We start from the raw sequence: 7,971 nt of genomic DNA on the forward strand, positions 1-7,971 counted from the left end.
CTTGTCTCAGGAAAACAAAACAAGGCAGCAAGGGAGCTGAGTTAGTTGCTTCCCTTTGCTGTGATAAAATTCTGGCCAGAACCAACCCCAGGGAGGAAAGGGTTTATTTCAGCTTACATGTCTTGATCACTCTCCATCACTGAGGGAAGTCAAGGCAGGAACCGAAACGAAGACCATGGAGGAGCACTGCTTACTGGCTTGCTCCTCATGGCTTGCTCAGCCTGCTTTCTTATCGAACCCAGGGCCACCAGCCCAGAGGTGGCACCGTCCACAGTGGGCTGGGCCCTCCCACATCAATCATTAATTCTAAAGATCCCCATAGATTTGCCCACACACTAACCCGATGGAGGCAAATCCTCAACGGAGGGTCCCTCTTCCCAGGTGTATCAACATGACGACAGAAGCCAGTGACTGTGGAAGATGCCCGTGATTGACCTCTGACCTCCCATGCCCATGCACCCCACACACAGACTCAGGCATACACATGCACACACGTATATATTTATTTATTTAATTCCAGAGCAGGCTGGCTGTGTACGAGGCAGAAAGAGTGGAAATTGGGGTGAACATGTTAAAAAAGAGCAGGTATTTGCAAGCACCTGAGAGAGCTCCCTTCTTTCCTCTCAGAATGAGACAACAGCCAGAGTGTCCTCTGCCTAACTCCACAGGGCTTCCAAGAGCAAACTCCAAAACAGCAGCGTTTTCCCTAAGTCTTTGTTCCCTGGGACGCAGTGATGAGCATCAAATAGAAAAATAGGACTAAAGTCCAGGAGAAAGATCAAAGCCATCTTGTTCTAATGAAAGATGCCCGTTTATTCCTGTTTGCTAAATGTGCATTCATCCAATAGATGGGATTAAAAAAAAACAAATTAGAAATAAAATAAGAAAGGAATTGAATGAAACCAGAAATGGCTGCTGGTCCTCTGGGAAAAAACGATAGAATCAGGCGAAACTTAGTTCATGGGAAAGTCGTGTTTGGTGGCTTGAACTGTGTGTTATATTTCCTGGTTTCTCAGGAACTTCTTTGAATTTTGATTCTGCACATGCGCAGCCAGGCACCCAGGCTGCCCTTCGGTCTTGCACATGCATTGCAGTTCACACACCCACACTGCTCTTCATTCCTCTGACAGTGCACATTCAGCCTCTCTTCAGGTGCTAAGCACATGTTGGGGATGGGGTCACACATGGGGCCCTTCTCTGGCGAGCCTGTGTGAGAGAAGGAGACATGAGTGAGCCAATAATGTAAACCCTTTCCTTCAAGTGACAGCTTTATAATGTTTTATTTATTAGGAAAGAATATTTTACATTTGTTTTAGTGTGTGTGCACGCACATGTGTGTGTGTGTGTGTGTGTGTGTGTGTGTGTGCCACAGCACACGTGTGGAGGTCAGCCAAAAAATTTTGGGGAGTTGATTCACTCCTTCGACAACGTGGGACTCAGGATAATTCAGGTCCTCAGGCCTGGGAACCAGGGCCTTGACCTGCGAAGCCATCTTACCAACCTGTAACAAAAACATTTACTAAAGGAGGCATTTTTTTTTAAAAAAAAATCTCTTTTATTATTGTTTGAGAATTTTATCCACGCATATAACGTGCATTGGTTAAATCCAGCTCCGAATTCCCTCCCCTCCAATTCCCGTTTTTGAAAAGTGAGTGTTAGGGTTTGGAGGTGGGAGGACCCCCGCAGATGGGGGCCAAGGAATGCCGAAAAGATCACACCATGCAACAGACCTCACGCAGAGGTTTATTGGTGGGGGTTGCCTCTGAGTGGGGACGAGGGAGCTGTGATGGTGGGGACTTTATAAAGGGTACTTGACTGGTGGTGACCGAGACAATGTGTCACATTTGGCTGCTGGTAATGACGTGGTGGCTGCTGGCACTGAGTCACTGAAGGCAAGCCGGGGGAGCACCTGGTCCCTAACACTGAGTTACAGGAAATGTCTACAGAAGTATGGATTTGGAAGCCCCAAGTCCGGTCTGAGCTGCTCACACCAGTCATTAACAAAACGCTTCCAAGGAGACCTGGTGATTAGCGGGACCATTAGCCACTTAGTGGGTGGAAAATGTCCCATTATTTCCTTTTTTTTTTAAATGTCTGAATAAGCCCCACGGGATGCAGAGGGACAATCTGATCACTTCAGAAATGCTTTCAGTCCCCTTGACACCTGTCCTCTGCCCAATGCTTAGCCTAGAGGGCTCTTAGCTTTGGTGAGGACCATTTCCAGTGAGGCCAGGCATTTCTGTATTCGCGTGAAGATGCAGGGTGGTGGTGGTGGTGGTGGTGGGGACTGCGGGGTGGTGGTAGTGGCTGTGATTCAGAATACGGCTCCTGGCTTTTCTGGATTTCACAGTGAGATAACTCTCGTCTTTCTCTCTGCAGACTCGTTCGGCAGGGTGTCAGAGAGGCTATTGGCGTTCCCATTAGTGGCTGATTACTGCTCCTGGCTCATTACTCTCTCCCCGGTCTAGGAGTCTGGCCTCCAAGGTCTGCCCTTCAGACTCTTTTTGTCTTTAGTCCAGGGTCGGGGCGGAGAACGGGTCTTAATAAAAAGAAAACGGGAGGAAGCTGCTCTCCTGAGTTGAGGGAGGGTTGTGAACCTGGGGCAACCACAGGGCTACCCCACATTTGATATCTGGATTTACCTTCTCTGAGAGTGTTTCCCCCCCCTCTCCTCCCTTCCTTACCCCTCCCTTCCTGCCCTCCCTCCTTCTCCACTTCTTCTCCGTGATGAAGATGACTGCTTCATCGCATCTTATTACTAAATATAACGGAGGCAAAGACATATGTGAGTCAATGGAAGCTTGTGGCCACCTTGCATCCCGGACACAAAGACACTCAACACTCCGGACAGCAGAGGCAGGTTTCCCCCTTCCGTTGGGTGTCTGCCTACTGTTTGTTACCATTTGAATGTGAAGTGCCCCCTAGAGGCTGTAACCACAAAAACAGGGACTAGAGAGAATTTATTCTGGAGCCATTTTGAATGAACATGGCTCCGGGAATACATCTAGATGCAGGTTGCCCCAGATTCCATGTTCTAATGAGTCAGCCATTTTGTGAAGTTTTTAATAGTTTGACAGAAGAAAGTCATACATCAAGGCCAGTTTAAAATACATTAGTGGCTAAATCAGAGAGGTAGTTAGAGTTAAGGATGTGGGTAACTGTCCTATAGGTCCAAGAGGCTATCTGATGATATTCTTAGCTTTTGGGTTGGTGGTAGCTAGGGGTCTGCTGAGTTGATAGATTCCAAAAGATTTTAATCTATGATACAGGATGTTAGTTCTGACACAGAGGTAGGCAAACATTTCTGGGGGCTGAAACTAGCCCGAGATCAGGTGATTAGCTTCTGGATCTGCAACATTCCAACCTTTCCTCATGCCTGTGGTTCTGACCAGCCCACCGGCCCTCACAGACAGCTTCTTCCTAGAAGTTCTCATTTAAAAGGCACACACGTGTTTAAACAGTCAGACCCCAGTTGCTGGCACCGTTCTGCAGAGGGATTGTGGGACATTTTGGACATGGGGACTAGTTGGCAGACACAGAGCCACAGGGTCAGGGTGTGAGGTTCATAGCCTGGCCCTGACTCTTGCCTGGTGCCCTGTCTCCTGGGAGCACTGTGTATGGCTGCTGAATGTGCCGCCATTTGTACCCCCTCTGCCTCGTAAAACACGAGCCTTAGCAAAACCACGAGCCTGAATCAGCCCCTCTTTCCTTAGGCTGCTTCTGTCAGGTATTTTGTTACACCAATGAGGAAATTAATTAGCACACTTAATAGCAGTTCAACTAGAATCAGTCTTGAGAACCTACAACACTGTTCCTGGTTCTGTGCTGAGGGAGGAGTTGGCCAAGACCCTGTTGTCTCCTTTCAGAAGGAAGGGTTGAAATCCTGCACCCCAGTGTCTATGAGTGACGTTATTTGGAAGTGGCACCTTAAGCCCTGGAACTCGATGAGGCTGAGCCCATCTGGGCTGGAGTCAGTTCCTGTTCCATTGCCCATGACTTCCCAGACCATGTGACGAATGGGAAACAGAGGAGGCTACCATGTGACGACAGAGGCAGAGATGGAGGATGTGTCGGCAGGACAGCAAGGATGGTGGAAGGTGAGGGGCAGGGAGCTATCAGGGTGGGTACAGCCCTACGGACACGTAGATTTTAGACATGCACCCTCCAGAATGCTGAGAGAATGGGTATCTGTTGTGATATCCCCCATGTGTGGGCAGGTATGTGCTATAGCTGCTTTAGGGTACTCACACTGGATTCATTGATGCTCTCAACTTGACCAAAGTCAGGGGTGGGGGTGGGGGTGAGGGTGAAATGGCCATTGAAAAGGGGAGATACCAGTCCTGAGGTGCCCCATGTAGGGACTGTCACAACTTTCTGCTTTCTGGGTTCTATTTCCCAGGGCCATATGTAGGCATGACCCTGTTCTCATGTAGGTGATGATCTTAATGTGGTGGGCAGCTGCCAACTCTTCATGGCATGTCCGCTGCTGCAGCTTCTTCTGAGACAGTGGCACTGATCATCCATGACTATCCATTCCTCTGTCATCATGCCAGACAAAAGGCAGATCTGCCGAGCCACAGCCCTGCTCACCGAGGCCCTCCTTCCATCCCTTCTCGCTGTTCATCACTGTCTGAGGATTCGGTGTGAGTCTCTGTGTGCAGAGCTCTGATGACCATTCCCGGCTGGGCGAGCCCTCTCTCTCTTCCCTTATCCAGAGCTTCACATCTTGTTTAGTTCAGCACAGAGGATAGATGGCTGTGGGTGTAGGCAGTCCATCAACGGCCTGCCTCTTGGGTGCTTGTCAGAGCTGCTTAAAGGGGCAGAACGGGTGGACTTCTGCAGGTGAAGGTGAGTCCACTCTGTGGAGATGGGAGGAGGCAGTGGCCCCGGAGGCTTGGAGCTGAGCCCAGCCCACTCTGGACTGCCTTTCCCATTGGGGTATCTTCTTTACTCTGTGCTTTCTCTGTTTTGGTTAGCAGCACTCTGGACCCACTTTGCTCATGGTTTGCAATTTTGAGCAAATGATGAAGTAACCCAGGGCAGGGGTAGATCTGGGAGATGTAGTTTCTTGGGCTCAGATAAACTTCAGCTTTTTCTCCCTCCTTTCCTCCCTCCTTCCCTTCCCCCTCCCTCCCTTCCGCCCCTCTCCCTCCCTCCCCCTCTTTTCTTCCTTCCTTCTTTCTAATTTATTTGATTGAAAGTAGATTCTTCTCTCATACAATGTATCCCAGACCACAGTTTCCACTCCCTCCACTCTTCCCAGCCCCCTCTCCCACCTCTCCTCCCCCTAGATCCACTCCTCCTTCATTTCCTCTTCAGAAAAGAGTAGGCTTCCCAAGAGATGACAGCCAAACAAGACAGAACATCATAAGACAAGGCCAAAAGCCCTCCTATTGAGGCTGGATAAGACAACCCAGTGGGAGGAAAAGAGTCTTAAGTGCAGGCAAAAGAGACAGTGAAACACTGTCTAGGAATTCCACAAGAACACCAAGCTAGAAGCCATAACATAAGGTATGGCTCCTCTGCTCCCATGTGCAAGCTTAGCCCTTCTCCTCTCTGGGCTTCTTACATCTCCTCCTTCAAGGTGGGGGAGTTGAGATTCTGGCTGCTTCAAGCAGAGTGCCTTAGGCTGTAGGAAGTGTTGCTGGGTAACAAAGACCATTCCCAACAACACCCTCTCCCTCAGCACAGGGGCCTTTGGGGGCATTCACTCTCCAAAGCAGAGCAAGCGCTCAGCAAGAACTGTTTTGCTCTGGCTTTAGTTTCACGGACTGAATGTTGCTTTAGGACCTCTGGACATTTCTTTATTCGTGGGCCGTGTTAGGATTCCATCTGAACCGAAGCATTCGCTGCTGGAGGGAGGAAGGAAGCTCGGAAGGTTTCACACTCACGGGTCCCTCTCCAAAGTTATAAGCAGAGAACAATTGCCCGGGTAGGGTGAGGAGCAGCCATGATGAAACGGGGTTCTTGGGTGGAGCTGCCATCAAGTTGGGCCGAGAGCTTCAAGGACGTAGCTTTCTTGAGCATCACCCATGCTCGGGTGGGCTTTCCACGGATGTGGTTGTCTGAACCACTCATAACTCCCATGAGCAGCCATGATTAACTGGACTTGGCTGGAACTGTTGGTTGTCCGTGGCATCTTTGGGTGAATGCATACCGGTCAGGTCTACCCAGGAGAAGTCATGCAACACTAGCTGCTAGTCATGTATGTAGGTTACAACGTAACCGGAGTTGCCTTATGTGAACATAGCTGGAACTGGGTGGCTACTGAAAGAAGCAATGTTGGCTCCCGTGCGAACAGAGCGAAGCTGATGTTGGATGTTGGACCTAGGGTCTGGAGGACACTGGGAAGGAAGGGTGTTCCTTCCTCTTGTCCCTCATCCCTGCACCTGTGTGCTGGTCTGTACCTCAGCAGGCCATCCTAGAATCCACACCAACCCTGGTTAGCTTTGGCCAGATCAATGCTCCAGGAATCCACACTACTATAATGACCTCACTGGTTGCAGGGAGACCACAAGGAGCACAGAACGTTGCTTAAAGTTAAAAGAAAAATATCGCCCGTGTGGGGAGGGGAGCTTTCCACTCTCCTGGATCCCCGAGCTGAGCTCGGGGCTCCTGGGACCTACAGTTCCTGCTTCGGTGCTCAGTGAAGTTTGGGTCAAATGTAGTCACCGGTTACAGCTCCCTCTGTGCTAACTAAAGTGACGCTCTTTTAATCTCCACTACAACGAAATTAACACTTCATTACGGTGGCACATTTTTCATCTTGTGATGTGCAGTTCTGACCCGTGAAGGCACAAGGAAAATGTAAACATCTGTTTCCAGCTCTCTGCTGGAATTTGATGCATGTTTCCTGTGGGGAAGGTGTGAGTCGCCTTATAACACAGGTTATGTTCTGATAGGGGAGAGAGACCTCCAGATTGTTCTGTAGTACATGCATTCAACTACAATGCTCTGTGTACCATCTGTCGTCTGTCTGTCTATCTAATCTATCTATCTAGTATCATCTATTTATCTAATATGTGTGTGTGTGTGTGTGTGTGTGTGTGTGTGTGTGTGTGTGTGTGTGTCTGCATAGATGTGTATGTATGTGCAGGTGGGTGTATGTGTGTCCACATGTGGGGAAAGCCAGAGAACAATTTCAGGTGTCATCCTCAGACACAATCTACCCTGTGTTTTGGAGACAGAGTCTCTCATTGGCCTGGAGATAACCAATTAGGCCAGATAGGGTGGCTGCAAGTCCCGGGGATCCTGTCTCTGTTTCCCTAACTGCTATTAGAACCTGCATCACTCATATTTTGAGTGGGTTCTAGGGATCAAAACCAGGTCTTCATGCTTATGAGGTGTCCTGGTTAGTTTTGATTGACAACTTGACACAACCCAGAGTCACCTAGGCAGAGGGAACCTCAACTGAAGAATTGCCTCCATCTGATTGGCTTGTGGCCAAGTCCATGAGAGACTGTCTTGATTGATGATTGATGAGACCTAGCCCACTGTGGGTGTCACCATTCCTAGACCAGTGGGTCTGGGCTTTATGAGCAAGAAAACTAAACATGGACCAGTGAGAAAACAGTGAGCAGCATTCTTCAAAGCTCGACTGTGACCCGGGAGTGTAAGCCAAATAAACACTTTCTCCCCCAAGTTGTTTTCAGCTAGAGTGTTTTCATCACAGCAACAGAGAAGCAAACTAATATGTGAGGCAGACACTTTGTTGACTTAGCTACCTCCCTGACTCCAACCATATGTTTGAAATGAAAGGCTTTAGGGGCGGGCACCAAATGGCTCCCTTTTTCTAGGGTGAGTACTGAAAGAAATCAGATGTTGGAATAAAAAATACTGCCACACAAGCTAGGATTTATATATATATGTATGTATATATGTATGTATATATACACACACAAATACTTCACATGTACATAACTAAATGCACACACACATATATGTGTATGTGTTTTTATAAAATTGTGAGTG

The 7,971-nt window shown here is 48.7% G+C and overlaps 1 long non-coding RNA gene across 1 annotated transcript in view; it reads right to left on the reverse strand.

Moving 5' to 3' along the window:
• Window positions 1-491: 491 nt before the first annotated feature.
• Window positions 492-7,971, reverse strand: part of LOC121825421 (uncharacterized) — an 11,461-nt gene continuing 3,981 nt past the window's right edge. The window contains exon 3 of the long non-coding RNA XR_006067690.2: window positions 492-1,206. This is a non-coding gene — a long non-coding RNA (uncharacterized LOC121825421). The remainder of the gene's footprint in view (window positions 1,207-7,971) is intronic.

This window comes from Peromyscus maniculatus, chromosome 23 (assembly GCF_049852395.1).
Source record: "Peromyscus maniculatus bairdii isolate BWxNUB_F1_BW_parent chromosome 23, HU_Pman_BW_mat_3.1, whole genome shotgun sequence".
Taxonomy (NCBI): domain Eukaryota; kingdom Metazoa; phylum Chordata; class Mammalia; order Rodentia; family Cricetidae; genus Peromyscus; species Peromyscus maniculatus.